This window comes from Juglans regia, chromosome 6, assembly GCF_001411555.2.
Source record: "Juglans regia cultivar Chandler chromosome 6, Walnut 2.0, whole genome shotgun sequence".
NCBI classification, from domain to species: Eukaryota; Viridiplantae; Streptophyta; class Magnoliopsida; order Fagales; family Juglandaceae; genus Juglans; species Juglans regia.
The window spans coordinates 23,575,896-23,599,814 of record NC_049906.1 but is presented as its reverse complement, the minus strand read 5'-3'; positions in this window follow the sequence as shown (position 1 = coordinate 23,599,814).

Sequence of the window (23,919 nt, the reverse complement as noted above, 5' to 3'; positions counted from 1 at the left end):
CTTGTATAACTAATTTCATTCATTTGTAAAACTGTTTTTATTTTCTTTCCATGTAAAGTCACATACATATGTCTATATATTCTTACAAAGACCAATGAGAATAATAAGAAACATTTTACCAATTCTTCTCTAAACATGGTATCAGCCCAACTAAGATCCTAAATATATATATATATACTTTTTTTCTTGCCGATGACTTCCTCCACTGATACTCCTACTCCTTCTTCCCCATAGCTCCTCCACCCCTTTGATTCACCCAACCTTGTTCTTATTTTCGGCCTCCTCACCGGCAACGATTTTCCCAAATGACAATGTACCCTTCACCGAGCTCTCAATGGCAAAAACAAGCTATCCTTTGTTGATGGCACTCTCACAGCCCCAGCCAAAACATCCCCTGATTATGCCAATGGAGTAGGATCAAAGATATGGTCCTAACGTGGGTTCTCAACACCATCACTCCCTCCCTAGCCAATTCGTTGGACTATCATGATGACCCTCAAGATGTTTGGCTTGATCTAGAATCTTGTTTTAGCCACTGAAACAATGCTCGTCTTTTCCATCTTAAACAAGAAATCTCTAATCTTCATCAAAATCAACTGTCCATACCTGACTACTACAATAGTATCAAACAACTCTGGGATGAGTTAGGAAATCTCCAACCCCTTACCAATGTCAGTACTTTGGAGAAAAGAGTCGAAGACGATAGTGTTTTTCAGTTTCTACTGGGACTCAATGATTCGTTTGCTGCCCTTCGCACTCAAATCCTTGTTACCGATCCTCTTCCATCCCTCAACAAAATCTTCTCCATTCTCTTCCAAGAGGAACAACAACATCTTCTTCAAGTTCCTCATTTGCCATCATAAACACTTGCCCTTGCTGCTCGGACCACCCATCCCAATCACTCCTCTCTCAAGTGTACTGAATGTGGGAAAGAAGGCCATCTCCGAAACTGTTGTTGGCTCATCATCGGCTTTCCTCTTGGCTGTGAACCATGCCACAACCGACAACCCTTTCTACTTGGCAAACCACCTGCTGCTGTCAATTTCTTTGCTTCTCCTTCAAGCCTAGTACCAGGTCTCTCTCCGAGAAGCTACCATCAATTGATGACTCTGTTGCATCTTGCTCCTTCGCCAGCCAACTTTGTGGGTAACTCCTCCACAATCCCTCCCATTTTCGATCCTCAGAAGGACTGGATCATCGATAGTGGCGCTAGTGATCACATGAGCCACTGCCGATCCCTTTTCTTGGACCTCCAAGAGCCACCCATGGCTCGGCAGGTCCGCTTGCCCACGGGAGAGACCATCCCAGTTGAAGGCGTTGGCTCCATCTCTATATTCGAAACCCTCACTTTGTCTAATGTCTTATTTGTCCCTTCCTTTCATTATAATCTCCTTTCTATCCCTCAAATAACTAGCCACTTATCTTGAGTTGTCACTTTCTCGTCCTCTAATATTTTTTTTCAGTACCCTCAACTGACGAGGCTGATTGGAGTGGGTGAAGCTTGCAATGGACTCTACATCTTTCGTCCCCAACAATCTGTTGCCTTCTCCGCTTACAAATCTGATAATAAGGCCTTATGGCATCAACGCTAGGTCATCCTTCCAACTTTATTCTTCCCTCTATTTTTTATAGTCCTTGTACTGTTTCTTATTGTGAGATTTGTGCTCGTTCTAAACATACCTGCTTATTATTTCAAATTAATGATAATAAAAGTCTAATTCCTTTTAATCGACTTTATTGTGATATTTGGGGTGGATATTCCACTACTTCTATTTCTGGCGCTCATTATTTTTTAACAATCGTTGATGATGTCTCACGCACAACATAGATTTATTTAATGCATTTTAAATCAGAAATTTTAAGTCATTTAATGCACTTTTTTGCTCTCATTAAAACTCAATTCAATTCCATTGTCAAATTTGTTTGCACGGACAATGGTCAAGAATTTTTGTCTCATAATCTCCAAAATTTTTTCCAAAACCATAGCATCATTCATGAGCATACCTGTGTTGAAACTCTTCAACAAAATAGTGTTGCAAAGTGTAAACACAGGCACCTTTTGAATGTGGCATGAAGTCCTCGCTTTCAGACACATTTACCCCTTAAATTTTGGGGGAATGTATTTTCACCGTTGCCTACCTCATCAATCGGACCCCTAACCAATCTCTCCAAAATAAAGCCCCTTTTTAATTTCTTCTCAACACAACCTACTTTACACCCACCTACGTGTTTTTGGTTGTCTATGCTATGCTCAAACTCTCACAGCCAATCGAGATAAATTCTCACCCCGAGAATCCCGTTGTGTCTTCATTGGTTATCCTAGCAATCACAAAGCTTACAAATTATATAACCTTGACACCGACACCATTTTCTATTCATGAGATGTCACCTTTCATGAAGACCAATTTCCTTTCCAACATATTGCACCTCCACCTCCCCCCAACTCCATCATTCTTCCCTTGCCCATTTCGGAACCTATCTCACCTCCCTCATCACCGGCCATAAATCCTGATATTTCCCCAGCATCTATCCCACCTTCCCGTCCCTGTCTTCACATCACTCGACCAGCATATCTTCTTGATTATGTTTGCCCCACCATACCCACGGAGTCCATTGCTTCTTCGACCACTGCACAGTCCTCAGGTACTTCTCATCCTTTATTTGCTTTTTTGTCTTACTCTCATTTTTCACCTGCTTATTATTCTTTCTTAGCTGCCCTTACTACATCTGTTGAACCTACCTATTACTCAGAAGCCAATCACCACTCTCACTAGCATGAAGCTATGACCTCTGAACTCTATGCCCTTGAAGAAAACTCCACTTGGACACTTGAACCTCTTCCCCATGGTAAGAGACTCATCGGTTGCAAATGAGTTCAAGACCAAACTCCGAGCTGACGGTACTATTGAGCTATACAAGGCCTGACTAGTGGCCAAAGGCTACATTCAAGTGGAAGGCATAGACTACCATGAAACATTTGCCCCAGTAGCCAAAATGACCACATTTCGCTGTCTACACGCCGTTGTTGCCACCAAAAATTGAATCATTCACCAAATGGACGTTCATAATGCCTTCCTACATGGCAAACTTGATGAAGAAGTTTACATGACTCGACCACCTGGATACTGTATTAAGGGGAGACTCGCCTATGCCGTCTCCGGAAACCCCTCTATGGCCTCAACTAAGCATCCCGCAACTAGTTTTTCAAACTAACCTCTGTTCTTCTTCATGCACGTTTCGTTCAATCTCAGGCAAATCACTCTCTGTTCACCTTGAATACTCCTACTAGTCTTACACTTATTCTTGTATATGTGGACGACATCTTGGTCACTGGCAATGATCTCTCTTAGGTCATCCTTTTCAAATCTGTTATTTCAACTCACTTTAAAACCAAGGATCTCAGACCTCTCAAATATTTCCTTGGACTTGAAGTCGCTCGCTCTCCTTCTGGAATTTTTCTTAATCAGCGAAAATATGCCCTGAACATTCTTGCCGATAGTGGTCAACTTGGCTCTTGCACTGCTCCATTTCCCATGGAACAAAATTTGAAGCTCAACGATGCTAATGGTGACCCTCTTCCTGATCTCACTCCTTACCGACTATTAGTTGGACGACTCATCTATCTCACCATTACCATACCCGACATCGTCTTTGCAATCAATATTCTCATTCAATTCATGCATGCTCCCTAGATTCCTCACATCACAACTGCCACTCATGTTCTCTGCTACATTAAAGGCACTCCATGACAAGGCATTTTCTTTCCTCTTCTAATGATCTTCATGTCAGTGCTTACACAAATTTTGATTGGGCTAGCTGCCCTACTACTCGACGCTCTACCACTAGTTTCTTCATCACACTTGGTTCTAGTCCCATTTCCTAGCGCACTAAGAAACAAACTACAGTTGCTCGCTTCTCTACAGAAGTTGAATATCGTGCCATGGCTGTCACCACAGGCGAATTAGTTTGGTTACAGCAGCTCCTCCATGACCTCGGCCTCTCTCATACAACTCCTATGATTCACTATTGTGACAACCAGTCCGCCCTCCACATTGCTCAAAATCTAGTTTTTCATGAGCATACCAAACACATTGAGATTGACTGCCACATTGTACGCGACAAGCTTTGTTCTGGTCTCTTCATCACTGCTCATCTTCCATCTTTCAAGCAAATCGCCGATATCTTCACCAAAGCCTTGGGATCTGATCTTTTTAATCACTTATCTCGCAAGTTGGGCATTAAGGATCTCCATGCGCCAACTTGAGGGGAAGTATTACAGACTAGCAATTCCATGATTCCAGCAATCCCATGATTCTAGTAATCTCACCATTATAGAATATACGTTTCCTTATATAACTAATTTCATTCATTTGTAAAACTGTTTTTATTTTCTTTCCATGTAAAGTCACATAGGGATGTCTATATATTCTTACAAAGACCAATGAGAATAATAAGAAACCTTTTACCAATTCTTCTTTTAACACCTCTAATCAAGCAAAGTTTCCATGCAACCATAAAAGCAATTTGGAGCTTTGTGATAGGTTTAACAATAGAAGATATAGATGTAATTACCTTTCTCTTCACCTTTCCAACCTTTCAAGAGACAGAAAGAGTTCTCCCAAATAGACCCTGGAATTTCAAAGGTTTTCATCTAGTTCTTTGTCTCTAGCCTCCAAGTTTAAGAATACAAGAAGTCCCGTTGAACTACTTAATCTTTTGGATTCAAATCCATGGTCTGCTGCTGGAAATGCTGACAAAGCAAAATGCAAAAAAAATGGTCAAGTCTTGGGAAATCTTATTGAAGTTGATTATGTGTCCATCTTTGGAGTTGCTCTGAAACGATATCTCTAGGTAAAAATGGAGATAAACATCACCAAGCCACTAACTGATGGATTTGATCTAACGAGGCCAAACCGAGCCCCAACGAGAATCTTCTTTAAATACGAAAGGCTCTCAGAATTTTGCTATGCATGCAGTCGTCTTGGGCATATACAACAAACATGTCCTGTTTTCAATACACCACAAGAAAATCCTAGTTATGGTCCACGGATGAGAGAAATGAATGTCAACACTGAAAGAGGAAACCTGTTTGAAGTTCAACATAATAACCAACGTCAAGATCAAGTTAACAGCCACCCACTACTTCCCTCTGCAAGCAGCAATAACCAAAAGGTTAGTAGCCCTTTGCGTGGAGATATGCAAGCTCCCTATCACTCTAATAAATACAAAGAAAAAATGATACCATCTAGAGTATCTTTAATCCATGCACAGAGTGAATGGGGAAAAACACTACAAATTTCTAGCTTTTTGACTCCCATGCAAAATCCAATATTACCATATTTTCCAGAGAGCCAAACAGAAATTACCAATCTAAGAGCCTACCCTCAAACGACACGTGGAAATGCTCTTGCCATGTGGACTAACTTGGCAGAACCCATAAATGAAATATTCAGTAACCCCCAATCTGTCTTTTCCCCTTCTGAGCCCACCAACAAAATCCCTCTTGAGCCTGCCAACAAAGTCCTTCCCACATCAACAACATCAACTCTGCTCCTTGTCCCCTCCCAGCCCACGTTCAATGCAAGACAAACTCACACCTCATTTATAAACCCAAGTCCCTCCAATCTACCTAGGCCAACCCATTAGCCTTACCAACCCAACAATCTTCCAACAAATAATATCCCAATTCAACCCATTTTCTGGCCCAACCAATCCCACTAGCCCAAAACCCACACTTTCTCTCCTAGTAAGCCCATCAAGCAGAGCATGTTTAGCTCTTAGACCAACAGATCCAAACAATCAGGCAAAACAAGGAGAGCCCAACATAGATGAGGTCGTCCAAATCCAGAACAAGCACAATCCTCTCCAAAAAGGCTTCTATCATCCACAATTACTCTCGAACCCATCTTTGAAGCCTCTCCTCCCAAAACCACTCCTTCTTCCTCTCCTCACATCACTGTACCGAACCAGAAAAATACAAAGAAGAAATTGATTGATAACCAAGAAAGAGATGTCCCACCCAAAAAGCGAATCTCACAAAAAACTCTAGCTTTCTTGGATATAGAAGGAATTGAAACTGGCATCACAACTCCCACAAAGGAGAGCAAACGCAGTTATGAGCAAACATTTTCAGTAATAAGAAAGGCAAGAAGGAATTGAAGCTTTTAAGGAAAGAAGCAGACTCTCAAAAACAAAATATCTCCATACAAAATGACAGCTATAGCGACGTGCTCGGGTAAAGAATCTCAGTACCCCAACTCTTCAGATCTACTTGTTGATAGAATGGCCGAGGCGGCAGGACCTAAACTATCCCAGAATCAGTCACGAGAATAATTTCCTAGAACTGCAGAGGGATTGCCCGACCCTCTGCAAAAAGGAGTTTGAGGACTCACATTAGGACCCGCCAACCTGATGTTGTCTTCTTATCGAAGAAAATTTTGAATGTTGTTAATACTCCGAGTGTTATGAATACTCTAGGTTTTGATATGTATATATTTTTTCCATCTCAAGGGAAGAAATGTGGACTTTTGTTATTGTGGCGACCAGTGGTCGATGTAGAACCAATCTATGTTTCCTGTAATATACTAGCTTGCTTGGTGTAATCTGATCCTCATCATAATCCCTAGTTTCTCAATTTCATTTATTGTCGATCACAATACAATGAAAAAATAAAATCATGGAACCTATTACATTAGATCATGTAAGTTTGTAACAAGCCCTAAAATTAGATCATAAGCTAAGTTTTATGTATTTTTCATATAACTTTAAATATTCTATTGTTATTAGTTTAATAGAAATGTTTTGAGACTCGAATTTGGGTCTCGAATTTGTGTCCCGAATGAGATTTATTTATTTATTTATTTATACTTATCTTGTGAGTAAGGAAGTGTTTTTTATTGATGTTGTGAATTTTTTATTTTTTTAAAAAATGTTTATGATGATTAAAAAAATACATGAAAAAAATAAAAAAGTAAAATATACTATTCGGTAGACTCATTCGGATCACTTTTTCAGTGGCTGTGGTAGGGCTCTTAGTTTTATTATTATTATAATTTTATCAAATTTTACATTTATTAATTTTAATAGGATTATTATCATTCTTATTAGTATTTTATGTATGACCTGATTTTGCAATAGCCACTAGAGTTTTGTTTTGAATTTAAGCTTTATTTCTTCCTATCTCCACCGATAAGCCTCATCCTTATCACCTTAGTAATAAATCCTAATGAGAGACCAACTCATATCAGAAAAAACCACCCTATATCCTCCCTATCATTTATAAGAACCTCACAAACCTCTTTTGACTTAACCACAAAAATATACCTAGAGGAAGAACTCGCTCCCGCTCAGCTTAGTACTCTGCCTAGCCCCCCTCAACCTCACGATAGTCCTCTGTTCTCGCACCAAGAAATAGAACACCTACACCCTCCACATTGAGCCACAACCCAGCCACCACAGAAGACGTCGGAGCACTATCCCGGCTGCCCAGAAACCACCGACCAGCTCAACCTCGTTGCACCCACTTCTTCCCGGTGAGCCACGGCCATCCACCACCCTTTTCTCTCTCTCATTTTTGGCTTGCCAGATCACACCCTCTCCCTCTCTCGGTGTCTCACCACCACAAGGGCCCTCTAGCTGTGCCTCCGTGACTCCGCCATAACCGTCTCGCATCAACTCCTCCTATTTGAGTATCGCATGCCTCTCTCTCATGAGCCCTCTATTTCTCTCGCACGGCCTTGTTTTTGTCCCATGTGTTTTGGCTTCCCAAGGAACCCTTGACTCACAATGGGCCCTTAGGCCCTATGTATACTGGGTTTATTTCAAATAGACTTGTGTTTTAAAAGTAATATGGGCTAGGTTGCACTTTTACAGAAACTATTCTAGTTATTTTAAATGGATTGTTTTCTCAGTTAAGGCTAGGCTGATAATTTAAACCCAAAGTTTTTAATTAAATAAATTTATTAGTCATAGGCTCATTTTTATAAGAAAATATTTAAAGAATTTGAAATGTACTTTAAAGTATACTTTTGAACCTATTATTTTAGTTAATATTCTCTTTTGTCTACTTAGTCAGATTTTAATAATTTATTAAGTTATATTTTAAATAGAAATTAAGGAATATGTTCTGAGTTTTGAATAATGATGTTAAGAAAAGAAACATATTTTAAGAATTGAGGTTTTGATGACTTATTTAAAATAGTCCAAGTATTTTACTAAATTATAATATGTTATTAGCATTTAAGTAATTTAAAACATCAGGATTTATGGATTATGGTGTTAAACAAAAGATTTATTTGACTATTTTCTAGATTATGAATTTAATTAAGTAAAATATTAGTACATGTTGTTCCTAGACAGATTTAGTGATAGTTAGGGTGCAAGTCTAAATTTTTAGTAGATGCGAGAGAGAGCGTTTTTGGCGATTATGGAGGTGATTTTTTTCTTATTTTGGAACGTCTAGTTTTTCCAGTCTTTCCATTTTTTTGTTTAGGTTGGTGGACTTTCGGTGTCTAGGGTTGCCTTTGATGGCACCCTTTTCCCCTCTGATGGCCTCTCCGTCGGTGGGGCCTGAAGTTTCTTCAGGTCATGAGGTTCAATCTTATGCCCAGGAAGTGAACAAAAAGTTGGAGGCTCCATCGTTTAAAATACCTATGCGTTTCCCAGTTGAGATTAACGGTGAATTGGGCTTTATATTCTCTAAAAGTGAGATGACAAAGCTAGCGAAAGAATTTCGCTTTGCATTGGTTATGAAATTCATGAGGGTTCGACCATCCATTGACAAAATCTGATTGTCTGTGGTTAAAACTTGGGGTCTGCAGGATATACCAACGATAAGTTTTATGGATGATTACCATGTTCTTATTCAGATGAAAAATGAATGTGACTTTGTGCATGACTGGGCACGCGAAGGACAAACATTGGAAGGGATCAACTTTCGGCTTTTCAAATGGTCTAAAGATTTTGATGTGAATAAAGAGTCACCTTTGGCGCCACAATGGATTTATTTACCAGGCTTACTGATGCATCTATATAGAACAGATTTTCTGCAAATTTTGGTGACCCATTTTGGCCGATACCTTGGCATAGACAATGCTATCCTTAATCATACGAGAGCCTCGGGGCACGTATCTACATGGAAAATGATCTAACCATGGAACCAGTGAAGGTTTTCCTATTGTTTTGGCGCCCAACACATGTATCAGGCAAGAAGCAAAGTATGAAAAAGTTGGGTTTTATTGTTCAAAATGTTATCGACATGGGCATACATCGGTGGTTTGCAGGGTTGGCCAAAAGAAAAAAGATGAAGGTAAACAAAAAGATAAAAAGGTATGGCAGCCTAAAAATAACAAAGGTTTATCAGAAGAATCTACAGATTTCAATGGTCGGGCTACGAAAGTGGATAATAAGTCAAGTCCTAATAACACAGGTTATAAATGAAGTGAATAGTCCAGTGGTTATGGAAAATAATATGCAGGTTATGAATGATGTGAATAATCCGATGGTTTTGAAAAATCCTGTGGTGGAAGTTCAAGAAAATGAGGAAAAGACATAGGAAGCTGTCATGGAACCGCAGTTGAATCTTAGACAAAACGTGAGGGCTGATATATCAGAGAGTAGTGATGAGGAATGTGAAGAAGTGTGGTGTGATGAAAATCAAATGCAAAATGAAAAAGTTGAGGACGTTGAGAAGGTACATATTGGGGTATGTCAAGGGGTTGTGGCGCTAGAATGTGCATTGGATAGAGAAGAAGGAGAAACAGCAATGCTAATGGGAAAAGAAAAACTGTACAAGTCAGATGTGGAACATCGTTCAATTTCTGGAAAATCAAAAATGGCAGAGGAACTATTGATGAGGAAATCTCAAAGGGTTCACACCCGATCACAAAACCTAAATCTATGACTAATACAATTTTTTTCTGGAATGTTAGAGGTTTGAGAAAGTCTAAAAGTAGGCTGAAGAAGCTTCTTAATAAATTCCGTGTAAAACCATGTGCCATTTTGGAACCTTTTGTTTTCGAGAATCGTATGTCTATGTTGGGGAATTTTTTACAGTATGATTACGCTGTTTCTAATGAAAAACAAGGTGGTAAGCTGTGGCTATTTTGGCAGGATTTGAAGGATTTTGAGGTAATTTCTTGCACTTCTCAAATGGTCTATGGATGGTTGGTTATGGTTGGCCATAGAATTATGATTTCTTTTGTTTATGCCAAATGCACTTATGTTGAAAGAAGAGAGTTATGGAACCTGTTAGAAGTGAAGCAAGTGGCTGACGCACCTTGGATGGTGTTGGGCGATTTCAATGTGATTCGCATGGATTCGGAAAGGATTGGTGGAAACCCAATACCTCTTATATCAATGTCGGATTTTAATGATTGTTTAGATCATTGTGGTTTATTTGATTTATCAACTTCTGGCCAACGTATGTCATGGTGTAATGGCCATGAAGGGGTGTCTAGAAGCTGGGCGAAGCTGGACAGAGTGCTTATAAATGATGATTTCTTGAGGAAATTTGCATCAGCTCAATTTAAATACTTAATGCGAAAATCATCTGACCATTGTCCGATGGTGGTCTTTGAGAGGTGCCGCTTTCCTCTTATGGTCCTTCGCCATTTGGTTTTCTCAACATGTGGTGTACTCATGACTCTTTTCTGTCATGTGTTAAAGATGCATGGAATCAACATGACTCGGCCCTGGGTCTTCTGAAACTTGCTATCAGATTTAAGCGAACCAAGGTGGCTTTATGTGCTTGGAACAAAAATGTTTTTGGGAGAGTGGATGATAATTTAAGAGGTCTTGAGGAACGTAAGGAATTCCTAGAAAATCAACTCCAGGGTGGTTTTTCTGAGGAAGTTGAGGCCGATTTCCTAGTTTTACCAAAATCGAACTTCAACTGTGGGAAAAGAGGGAAGCTAGCCGCTTAGGTCAGATAGCTAAAAAGAGATGGCTGACAGAAGGGGATTAGAACACGAGCTTTTTTCATTCAATTATTAATCAAAAGAGGAAAAAAGGTCGGATATCAAGGATGGTGCTTGACAATGGAAGAATTCTTGAGGGGCCCGATATTGTTCATAAAGAAGCTGCTAACTTCTTTCAGAATTTTCTCTCTAAGAACTCGGGTGTTGACTAGTGCAACCTCTCGGGTTTGATTCAAAGACAAATATATGAGGAAGAGAATTTATCCCTTTGCACAAAACCTTCTAATGACGAGGTAAAACAAGTAGTTTTTTCCATTCCCAAAGAAAGCAGCCTGGGTCCAGATGGTTTCGGATCAGAGTTTTACATGTCTTGCTGGGATATTGTTAAACATGATGCCATTGAGGTAGCTAGATATTTCTTCAGGTTTTCTTCCTCCTCTTTTATTATTTTAATCCCAAAAGTGCCTGATCCCTCTAGCTTTGACAAATTTAGACTGATTAGTTTGTGTTCCGTGGCTTATAAGATTTTTTTTAAGACTATTGTCTCTAGGCTAACTGTGGTTGTAGAAAAGTTAGTCTCCCATGAACAAGGGGCATTCATTCTTGGGCGAAGCATTTTTGAAAATATTACTCTCGCTCAGGAAATTGTTCATTCTTTGCATAAGAAAAATGTCGGTGGAAATGTGATGGTAAAACTTGGCATGGCTAAGGCCTATGACAGGCTGAATTGGGGTTTTCTTTTGGAGGTCTTTAGGGCCTTTGGTTTCTCTAATAATTTTTGCAAATTAATACAGCAATGTGTGGAATCCTCGTGGTTTTCTATTATGATGAATGAGACTTTCACTGGTTATTTTCAATTGGCTTGGGGTCTGCGCCAAGGGGACCATCTTTCTCCTTTGTTATTCATTATTATGAAGGAAGTTCTGACAAGATTACTCATAAAAAAATTTAATTGAGGGCGTATTCAAAAATTTCACCATCCGGTTGGTGCTCCTCTGGTATCTATTTACTCTATGCAGATGATATTCTTATTTTTGTGAATGGGAACAAGAGGTCTATGAAAAACCTTGTTCTCACACTTGAGACTTATGAGAAGTGGTCGGGCCAAATTATTAGTAACGATAAATCTACTCTGTTTATGTCGAAGCATATCTCTTTAATTCGTAAGCATGGTCTGTTGAGACTTACGGGTTTTAAGGAAGGCATATTTCCTGTTACGTATCTGGGGGCACCATTGGTATCAAGAAGATTGACGTCTAGGATCATGAAGCCGATTATTGAGAAAATAAGGAAGAAAATCACAAGTTGGAAAATGAAGCTTCTTTCTCATGGAGGAAGACTAATTTTATTGAGACACGTTTTGTCAAGCATGCCGATTCACTTAATGTCTGTGATGAATATTCTCATGGTGACCGTGTCTTGTATAAAATTGCTTTTGGCCAACTTTCTTTGGGGTGAGGCGGACGGTAAAAGAAAGTTTCATTGGAGATCTTGGGAAAAGTTTGTAGGCCTATTTCAGAAAGGGGTATGGGTTTGAGAGATCTTAAAGATGTACAAAAATCGCTTCACATGAAGTTTGCTTACCGGCTATTAACTACTACGACTTTGTGGTCTGAATTTTTTCAGGCAAAGTACTTCCGAAATGAGCATATTGCATCTTATGTTGAGAGGCCTACTGAGTACCGTTTTTGGAAGTCGGTTATGTCTTGTCTTTCGGAAGTTATGGAGAATATTAAAGTGCTGGTGAGAGGAGGAAATGCTTCATTCTGGTTTGACAAATGGCTTGCTTTAGGCGCACTATCAGTTAGAGTTGAGGCTATGCTAAATTCTAAATTGTGCACTAAGGATTGTTGGCTTAATAATTCTTGGAACTTTGATCATTTATTGGAGTTAGTTGGTTCGGAATTAACAGAAGAGATTCTACAAAATGTGACAGCTGGAAAAAGTGGACTGGACATCTTCATTTGGAAACCTTCTCCGGATGGTAGTTTCTCTACTGGCACAGCATGAGAGGTGGTGAGAAGCAAGAGTCTGAATACATTGTATCATGACTGGTTCTGGCACAGTGTGTTGCCGAAATGAATTTCTGTTTGTTTATGGAAAGTTGGTCCAACTGTTTAGCCATGGATGATAGAGTGCAGAGCAAGGGCATCTATTTGGCTTCTTCTTACGATTGTTGCGCTCGGAAAGCCCCAGAAACTATTGATCATGTTCTATCTTCAGGAGAGGTAGCTTTGGCTATTTGGTCTCATGCAAGTACTGTGATGGGAGTTTCGTTTACGAATCAGCTGCCTTGGAAAACCAAAGTTATGATCTGGTTTCATTACACAAAAAAATCATCCATCAAAGGCACGTTAGTTGGCTTAATTCCTTGCCTAGTTACTTGGAGCTTGTGGAAAAGAAGGTGTAAGGCAAGAATGGAAGGCGTCTAGGATAATGCCGAGACAATTTGGAGGGATGTTCGGTTTTGGATTAAGTTATTGGCTGATAATCTTAGAGCTACCCATGAATTATCTACGCAAGACATTAAAATTCTTGAAGAATTTCAGGTTGAAGATCCTAGTACTAGGGTGAAAGAGGTTAAAATAGTAACTTGGTCCAAACCCCCCTCGGGTTGGGTCAAACTTAATTGTGATGGGAGCTATCGTGGAAATCCGGGGAACTCGGGAGGTGGTGGAATTATCCATGATTTTAACGGTGTGGTTAAAGCAGTATTCTCAACTCACTTTGGGAACGGGACTAACAACGGGGCCGAGCTAAAGGCGTTCGTGGAGGGTATTCGTCTTTGTAAGCAACTTCACTTTTTTAATGTCATTATTGAAAGTGACTCTCGTATTGTTGTAGACTGGTTCCGGAAAGTGAGATGTACCTTATGGTACCTTTGGGCTTTTGGGATGATTTAAAGGCGGAGCTCGAGGAAATAAACTTTGTGGTGGTTCATCAATATCGAGAAGGAAACAATGTGGCTGATTTTCTAGTTAGAGAATGAGAAATGGGAAAGAATGAGATTTATGATGGGCATCTTTATCTTCCAAGATGTCTAAAAGGTATTATTCGTGTTGAGAAGATGGGTATTCCATACCTTCGTAAATGAGATGTTGCTTCAGAATTTATAGTTTGTTCGGTTTTGTGTTTGGTTTTTAGGCCTGTTTAGATTTTTTTTTTCTTTTGTTTTACCATATAGGCCTGTTTAGATTTTTCTTCTAATAGGCTTGTTTAGACCTTTTTATTTCTCGGTGCTCGTCTATTAGGCTTGTTTAGATCTTTGTTGCTTTATTACTTAGGCTTGTTTAGATTTCTGTTTTGGTTTGTGTTGGTTTTGTATTTGGGAGGATTCTTGTATTCTCCTATATGCTTGGCTTGTAGCCACGATTTTCCTCCGCCACAAGTGAGGGTTTTTTTAACAAACTTGAGACGAGATCACCATTATGTGGCTACCAGCTCTTCCAAAAAACAAAAAAAAAGATTTAATGATAGTTAATATTGCCTATAGGTGACAAGCTACAAAGTGAGATTCAAAAAAAAGCACAGCGAGGTAAGTAATTTGATCACAACTTAGGATCATCACAGTTCAACTTATATAGATTATTATTAGCGCCAGTTCTTTGACAACAATTTTTATGTACCACTCATGTCATATACAAACATGTCATCCAACATAGCATACGATCATGTCATTCCGCATCATGTTCAGATTCAAAAATTATAATTATGTATGTATTATGTCATCCATCTTATGTGCATAAGATACGTAAGCTATCTTAAGTTCAAGTGCAAGATAATATCATATCAGTTAATCAGATGACCATTTAGATGCATGGTACTAATGCAGTTTAGATCAAGGTGGATGTGCAAGTCATGGACTCAAGTGTGGTTCACCATAGTACACAAGAATACTATCAGCGGCTCCCCTTGCAGCCGCGGGACGTGGTGCCAGTACACAACCTCGCACACGAGGTTAACTGTGCTGGCCAGTCAGATCAATCAATTAAGTCAGATCAGTCAATTAATTTAGATAAATTAGTCATGCATAGCATAAACATCAGTATGAACAGTTATGAATTTAAGCTCTCAGTATGAAAACTTTTATGAAAACCTTATGTTTATTATGTTTATGTTGTGATGAATTTCTTGCTGAGTCTTTGACTCATTTTAGTTTGTTTCATTTTTTAACCACCCAGGTGAGGATGATGAACACGAGTAGGCAGGCCAGGATTAGAATGAGCTGTTGATTTAGTTTGTTTTAGACTTTCTAGAATAAAATTTCTTTTATGACATAAATTTATTCAGTTTATTCATTTAAGTTTTTTGAAGACATTTTATTAGACAAATATTTTTATGAAAAAATTTTAATTTCATGTTATTAAAAATGATATATCTTGCTGGGTTTATTTTATGAAAAACACGTGACACTCCTAGCCTACGGGAAGGGGTGTTACAGATCACCCTTGCCTACTCAGTTCCAATGCTCAGCATAGGGGATTTTAACTCAATTCTAAATCAATCAGAAAAATCTATAGGAAGACCATTTGCTTCTTCATCCCAACCTAGTGGCCTACAGCTTTACATGGATAATAACAGATTAGCAGATTTAGGTTACAATGGTTCCAAGTACACATGGACAAATAAAAGGCAAGCTCAAGGAAAAATTAGGGAAAGATTAGATAGAGCGGTTTCTAACTCTCATTGGACTACCCTTTTCTCATATGCCAAAGTCTCCCACTCCCAATTCATTCCTCAGATTACTCCCCCTTCATTCTTAATATTACTGGAAGGGATAGGTCTCCAAAACCATTCAAATTTGAAGAATTTTGGACAAGGGATCCTTCTTGCTACACAGTGATTCAAGAGGCTTGGAACTAACCTGTTAATGGCACTCCAAGTTTTGTTCTAATAAAAAAAAGTAAAAGCTGTAAAAAAAGTCTCTCAAAACATGGAACATAAACAGCTTTGGCCATATCCAATCCTTCATAAAATCATTAAAGGACCAATTATCACTTCTTCAAGAACAAATTGTTCCATACACTTTTGATAACCAAGAGGGAAAAACCAGCCTTTGCTTAAAAAAACAATTGAAGATAGAAGAGATTTTATTGAGGCGAAAATCTAGAATCCAATGGCTCACTACCATGGACTTAAACACCAAATTTTTCCATGCACTATGAGAAGAAGGAAAAATGAAATATACTGTCTGAAGGATGCCTCCAATCAATTGGACTCAAATCTTATTAACATCCAAAATCAATTTCTTGCTCATTTCAAGACAGGTTACCAATCATCTTTGAGCAACCCCTGGGAAGAAATTGAGGAGCCATTCCCTGAAAAAATCTCTCAGTATGATAACAATTTCTTTGTTGTATCCCCACTAAGGAGGAAATCCTTTCAACCATCGAACAAATCTCTCATCCAAAGCCCCAGGACTTGATGGATTCACAGGTTTCTTTTTCAAACAATACTGGGATATAGTAAAAGAGGACCTCATAAAAGCCATAAAAAACTTCTTCATCAATGGTCAACTACTGAAAGAAATGAATCACACTCATATTGTCCTTGTCCCTAAAACACAATCTCCTGGCAATGTTCACCAATTTCATCCCATCAGTCTTTCCAATGTTTGTTACAAAATAATTGCTAAGCTTCTGTCTATCAGTCTCAAAAAGGTCATGCCAAAATTCATTTCCCCTCAACAATCAGTCTTTCTCCCTGGCAGAATAATCAAAGTAAACACTATTCTAGCTCAAGAAATTTTCCATTCTCTAAAGAAAAAGAAAGGAAGAAAGGGACTTATGACCATAAAGATTGATTGGAAAAGGCATTTGACTCTATGGAATGGCACTTTCTGATAACCATACTCTCATTACTTGGATTCCATCAGTCATGGATAAAATGGATCAAGTAGTGCATCACAACTGTTTCTTACTCTAAGGTCATTAATAGAAAACCCCATGGCTTCTTCCACCCTTCAAGGGGTCTGAGGCAAGGAGACCCCTTATCCACATTCCTCTTTATTCTGGGTAGTGAAGTTCTTTCTCGCCTCATCAACAAAGAAGAACTTAACAATAACATCACTGGTATCAAACAAGCCCAAATGGCTACCCTCTAACCCATCTCCTATTTGCTGATGACCTCATCACAAGCCTTCAAGGATTGTTTAGAGAAATATACACAACGGTCTGGCCAAAAAACTCATCCTGGTAAATCTTCCATTCAGTTCAATAACAACATGCCCCTAAATTCCATTAGGGATGTCAAAACCATCATCAATTTCAAACTCACCCATTCACGAGCAAAATATCTAGGTCTACCTCTCAATTCCGAATTATCCACTAAGCTTCACTTCCAAGAGATCCTATAGAAAATTCAAGACAAATTAGCTAGTTGGAAGACCAAGCTCTTATCACAGGCTAGTAGAACAACTCATATAAAATCTGTGGCCAATTCAATCCCCTCCTATACAATGTCATCCATATGGAACCCTAAATCCCTCTCAAAAAAGATTGATAAAGCACTCATGAGATTCTAGTGGGGGTTTGATCACAACAAAACTCATAACTTCACCCTAAAATCTTGGCAATCCATTTGTAAACCAAAATCAATTGGAGGTCTTGGGATTCGTCTTGCTTTCAATTTCAACAAAGCTCTTCTTTGCAAATTAGGTTGAAATTTTATTAATAAAGAAACAAGCTGTTGGAAAACAATCATCTCTGCAAAGTACTTGAAAAACTCTAACTCGCTCTCTGCTTCAACAAAACCCTCAGACTCCAGATTCTGGAAAGGACTAATACAACAGACAAAACTTTCTTGCCACTAGTTTCTATTTTCAAATCAACAATGGGACAAACACAAAAGTCTAGTCTAATCCTTGGATTCCCACACTTAGTCTAGCTTTACAAATTCCTCAATTCCCTGATATACCAAAAGACCAGTCCATGAGGGTCTGTGAATTAACTCTAGAGGAACCGAGAAGGTGGAACACACTTCTTATCCAAGCACTCTTCAATTAGGAAACAATCCAGGAAATAGAAAAATACATCTCGCTCAATACCAGTTTCATATCCCAAATAAGATTCCCAAATCAGAAAATTCTCTATTAAGTTAGCCTATGCTGCTATTGTTTCAAACCAAGCTGATATTAACACCTCACAAACTCCTAATTTCTTAAAAAAAAAAAAGACTGTAGTTATTGAAAATCCAAGATCATTTAGAACTTTTCCTTTGGAAGGTTGTAAATAACATCTTGCCCACCAGAAATTTGCTCATCATATGCATTCCCCTCATAGATGCCAGAAACACTATCCCATCTACCAAATGGAGGAAGAAACTCTCTCCCATTTATTCTTAAACTGCTAGTATTCCAGAATCCTTTAGAGATAGTCACCTTGGTCCATGGACACCTCTCTACTAGTAGACCAAGGTATCATAAATTGGATAAACTTGATTCTCAATCCATCTAACACCATAAATATCCCTCAAGATGAATCTCACCAGTTCCAAATCTTTGCAATCATTACTCTATGGTATACAAGAAACCAAATCAGACATGAATCCCAGACTCTTCCCATAGATCAATTCATCTCTAAAACCAACAAAAGATACAAAGAACATTGCCAAGTATGGAAGGAGAAAGAAGTTTAGGATTGCACTTCTAGGTACCCTCCAACCTTTGAAAACCATTTCTTTCTAACTTTTGATGTGGTTGTAAGACCTATAGGCAATACCTCAACAACAGTTTGCAGAAAACCAGATGGATCCCTTGCATTTGTCATAACAAGTTTCTCAACAAATACCAACCCAAACCAGGGAGAAGCAAAGGCAACCTTCATTGGAATATAAGAAGCTCATAAACAGAATATCAGAAGGATACAAATAGCAGGTGACTCCTCAATGGCTATCTCGGTTATAAATAACCCTCGGAAAGCTTCAGATTGGGTCATAGAAGGAACAACTAGAGATACAAGATTCCTCCTTGCAAACTTTGAAACCTGGGAAGCAACAAAAATACATCGATCATAAAATCGATGCGGGCATTCTATTGCCCAATGGGCACATTCAATAAACATGTTTGGAAATATTCCACTGATCAAAATACCTCAAAGTCTACTAAATTTCCATAGTGGGAAAGACCCTCCCCTCTCTAGTTCTAATATGTAAATATCTCTCTTACTATGCTTATGACTATTGTAATGGACAAGGTCATACTTTTTATAATATGACAAATGATCTCTTGCGAAGAAAAAAAATTCCTTCTGTTTGCATTGAGACAATCGATTTTGAAAGATTTTTAACAAAGTAATGTTGAAAAATTGAACATGTATAAATTAGGGCTGCAACCCGACCAACCCGATGTGTGTTTGGGCCCGAACCGACCCGACCCGGCTCCAAGACAAATCAAATCGGGCTGGACCGACCCGACCCGAGATTGGAAGCACGCGAAGGATAAATTACAAATACCCTTGCCCTTGACCTCGATGACGACGAGTCACTTGCTGTTCCCTCGCCTGCCGGTTGAGATGAGGTGTGCTCTCCATCATTATTAGCCGCCACCTTCGGTGACTTCATCGACCATGCTCTTGTAAAAAATGCCCACTGCTCCGATTTACTCATCTGGTCCGATTTCTCCATCCTCTTGTGACTCTTCCCTCTGCTACTCCCTTCCCCACCTGCTCTGTATCCCGCCTCGAACTCCCTTCCCTCGGCAAGAGCACCATACTCGTGGCCTGGTTCAGTTTCAGGTTCATTATTTGTTTCCTCACCTCCAGCGGCAACCTCAACGTGAATCGTTCCGTGTTCTAACTTCTCTCCCGGTTGGATCAACGAGTGACCCGTCGAGTGTGAACGTGGAAACGGGAACATTCGGGTGGACCAACGGCTCGACCTTGACCCCCGAATCCGAATCTGATTCCGATTCAGCGTTTGCTTTACGCCTATAACCACCGTTTCTTCAGGTACTCTTTGTGCTCATTCTGTTTCTGCATTTGATGATTTGACGGCGAAAGATTTTGGTCTCTCATACGCATTCAGAACCACCCACAAACCCCATCCATATTCAAAGAAGAATAAAACAGAGAGAAGCTTTTCATTTAAGCAGAGTGAGAACGGTGTAGACGGTTTCAGCGGGTTCGACCCGCAAGTTACTTCAAACCGTTTGAACCTTTTCTGCACAGCCCTAGTATAAATGAACTACGATCACATAAAGAGAATATCAAGAAATATAGCAATTATTAGCAGGCTTATTTTTCATTTTTATATTACATTATCCCACATTTTCACACTTATTAGTGCTTACTGTTCATGGCATCTTATAACTTGCGCGCTTGGTTTCCCTCCCAAGTGAGTTATGCATCCTGTAGTACCCCTTACGACCTAGGTTGTCCTCTCATCTGATTTTGGACAGTACAATACTTTTAATGGCAGGTGTAGTTCATGGGAGATGCATACCCCTGTGGTGAGAGACCATTGAAATAAGAACAATATAAATATATATATATATATATTATTAAACTCAATTAAGGCTGATTACCAGTATGCTACCAAACTACTATGCCACCCGGGATAGTAGTTGTGACATTCTTGGTCTCCGCTTGTAATTTGGCGGGTGGTCGTGGTGTTAGAATGTGCACTGCATGAATTACATCCCTTGTTGTGTATAAAGGTTTTTGTGTGTGCTTGTATGCTCAGCACATGTAGCATAAAAATTCCACAGTGAAAAGAAAAGGGTATGAAATAAAATTATAAATGTTAGTACCAGAGAATTTAAAAACATCAAACTTGATGTAATAATTATCGATATGTTATGAAAACCCATCATAAGTCTCCAAGTAACCTAAACTATTACATCCCATAAATTGTTCTTCAAATGTCTAGAACTTAAACAGGTACATATCTACCGAGCAAGTCTCCCTACTCATACAGGTTTTGTTCACCTACATCTGTAACAAAATCTACGGTTCCAAAAGAGTGAAACCATAATCAAACTACCTAGGTGAGATTTCAAGATGTCTCAGTATGGACCATATTGATAGTTATAAACTAAGAGATGATAATAAAATGTTAGAAAATAATACTCAAGAGACCTCGGGTAATATGATCTACTTATCGAGGAAGGGAACCGAGCATCCCAAGTAGTAGAAAGAAATCTAAGACGTACACTTTTAAAAATCCGAACAAGGTGAGGAAACCAAATAGTAATACTATTCAGAACTAATAAGCTTTAACAACTTGAAAAGCTTGTTAAAAAAAACACTTGAAAAGCAAACATCAAATTTAATACCATCATGAAAATCTAATCTCGAGCAATCTTAAGTAATATAGTTTTAATACAATAAAGCCATCCAAGCACCCGTGCTCAGTCATAAGTAAAAAAATTCCATAAATTCAAGGACCCCAAGTTCTCCATTTAACCACAAACTTTTTTGAGGACCCTAGGCCCTTTTACCCAGCCATCATTAAAACACTCATTTTTAACGTATGCACCATAGTCTCTCCTATACTACTGTGCACACACCCTAGCCCTCTTCATCACACTGTGAGTAATGGCCACGTGTGGGACTTCGTTACAAGCAACGTCTCGCTTCGCATTCTGTTTCTTGACCATGGCGTTCTTTAGCCTCCACCAGCGTAGATCCAAGGAATAATGTCACTCCATCATTGGACGCTTCCAAGTGACTAGAGAAGCTCCATCCAAGTAAAAATCTCTTTCATAGAAAATTATGAAAAAATGCATAAAAAGATCTTTGTATGAATGACCCATTTGTAGGATTGCATGCATATCAAAGAGATGGTATGGGGAATTGCTAAGTAATGAAGATTGTTCTTAATATACACGTAGGGCTCACATAGTGCACCATCATTCATCCATTTTGTAAGTATTGGTATGGCAAATACTTACATGTCTAGTGTAGACCTCTCCTAGGTTTGGTTGTCGTCGAGTTGTCGAAGACCTAATGATGACCTTTTAACTTCCAAGCGCATGCTCTGGCTTCAATCTTCAGGAAGTTAGGGCACAAAAGAAAGGGAGAAAAAGTGTGTGTGTTCATAGTTTTTGAGCTGATGTCCAGTGAGGAGAATAAAAAGGGAAGGAAATCTCTCAAGGGTTCTCTGTAGCTAACGCAAGATTAGTCCATTTGTTGGTGAGACTTCAACTATCCAACTGTACGCCAGATTGGAATGGTTGCAGAATTCTGAAATGATTAGATCTACAATAGTTCTAAAGCTCAACCAGTAAAGGAAGGATCCTTCTAACGGAGTTGTCCTCCCAAATTGTTGCGGGTGAATGTTGTCCACGTGGTGATAAAGTCACTGCTCGTGATCGGACAAATAGTGAATCTGTCGTTTGTGACTCTTTTGCTGCGATGTCTTTTAGATGGGAATAATGGGCATTGTTAGGACTTCTAGTTGAAACATCGTTTTTTGAGCACTCCTAAGTTGTCCTTGGGCACTCCAATTCTCTGGGTGCCCGACTAATCTCGTACCTATGTTTGTCTATTTCTCGGCCTGAAATGCATTCATGCTACCCGTTGTATTCCATTCTCCATGCATACCGTATTGTATTCATCTAACTTTACTTTCCCGCATAATTGCTCACATGAAATGTCGTATTGCTTATTTACCTAAGCCTTTCCTCACATTATCTTTACTTTATTTGAACCTTTGCCCACCCAGGGCCGAGCTTGCCTAAGGCTTGTTTGCCTAAGGTTTTGGGTTGTCTTTACCATTTAATGGGGCTTTTCCTTGCTCCCTTTATCCCACAACTCCAGAAAATCCCCACCTTCCTTTTTCCATTTTGAAACACCACTCAAATCATCTGCACATACATCATTTGCTACTAGACACTTCCACAGCACATGTAAAACAGACTCTTCCTCCTCAAGACAAATTGGACAAAAAGGGTTCTCAACAACCTTTTTCTGAAACAGATTTTTCTTTGTAGGTAAGAGTTCAGTTGCTGCCTTACAAAGAAATAACTTTACCATATTAGGCACTTCTAAACTCCAAATGCTCTTCCATCTGTTGTCAGATTGTTGATCTACTGATGTTTCTACCTTGCACCTCCTTTTTATATCGAGCTGTAAATAGTAAGCACTTCTTTGTAAGTCCCCATATTGCCTTGTCTTCATTCCATCCTCTTCTGAGTGGTATGCTCAGAATTTGACTTGCTTCTTCTTTCTCAAAAATGGCATTTACCAATACCTCATTCTACTCTCTTTTATTTTCTACCAACAAATCTGCTACCTTTGAGTCTGCTCTAAGTACTGAAATTGGAGACTACACTGAGAAAGAGGATGGCGTGTTCAACCACTTATGGCCCCATATCTGGATCTTTTTACCATCACCAACCCTCCACCTTACGCCTTCCTTGATCAGTTCTCTTGCACTCCATGTACTTCTCCATATCAGAGAAGGTTTGGACCCCAGCTTCACATCCATATAGGTAGCATTTTTAAAATACTTCTCTCTAAAGACCCTTGCAACTAGAGAGCTAGGGAATTGTATGAATCTCCATCCCTGTTTGGCTAGAAGAGCTAAGTTAAAACAACCCAAATCCCTGAATCCCATCCCACCCTTCACTTTGTGTCCAGCCATTTTATCTCACTTCCTCCATATATTGGATCCGCTCTCCTTTTCCTGTTTCCCCCACCAAAATTTAGAGAACATGCTATTGATATCACAACATAGCTTCATAGGCAACTTAAACACACTCATGGTGTAAGTGGGTATGGCCTGCAACACAGCTTTTATCAAAACTTCTTTGCTAGCCTGTGATAAGAAGTTATTCTTCCAGCTAGTCATCTTCTTCCATATTTTTTCTTTTAGAAATCTGAAGGTGTTATATTTAGATCTCCCTACAAACGTAGGTAGACCTAAATACTTCTTATAACTGCCACATGCTACTAAGTTACCAGCCTCTAGAATACTTTTTTTGACCTCCAATGAAGTGTTGCTATTGAAGAAAATTGAAGTTTTATCCTTATTGAGGAACTATCCAGCAGCCCTCTCATACTTC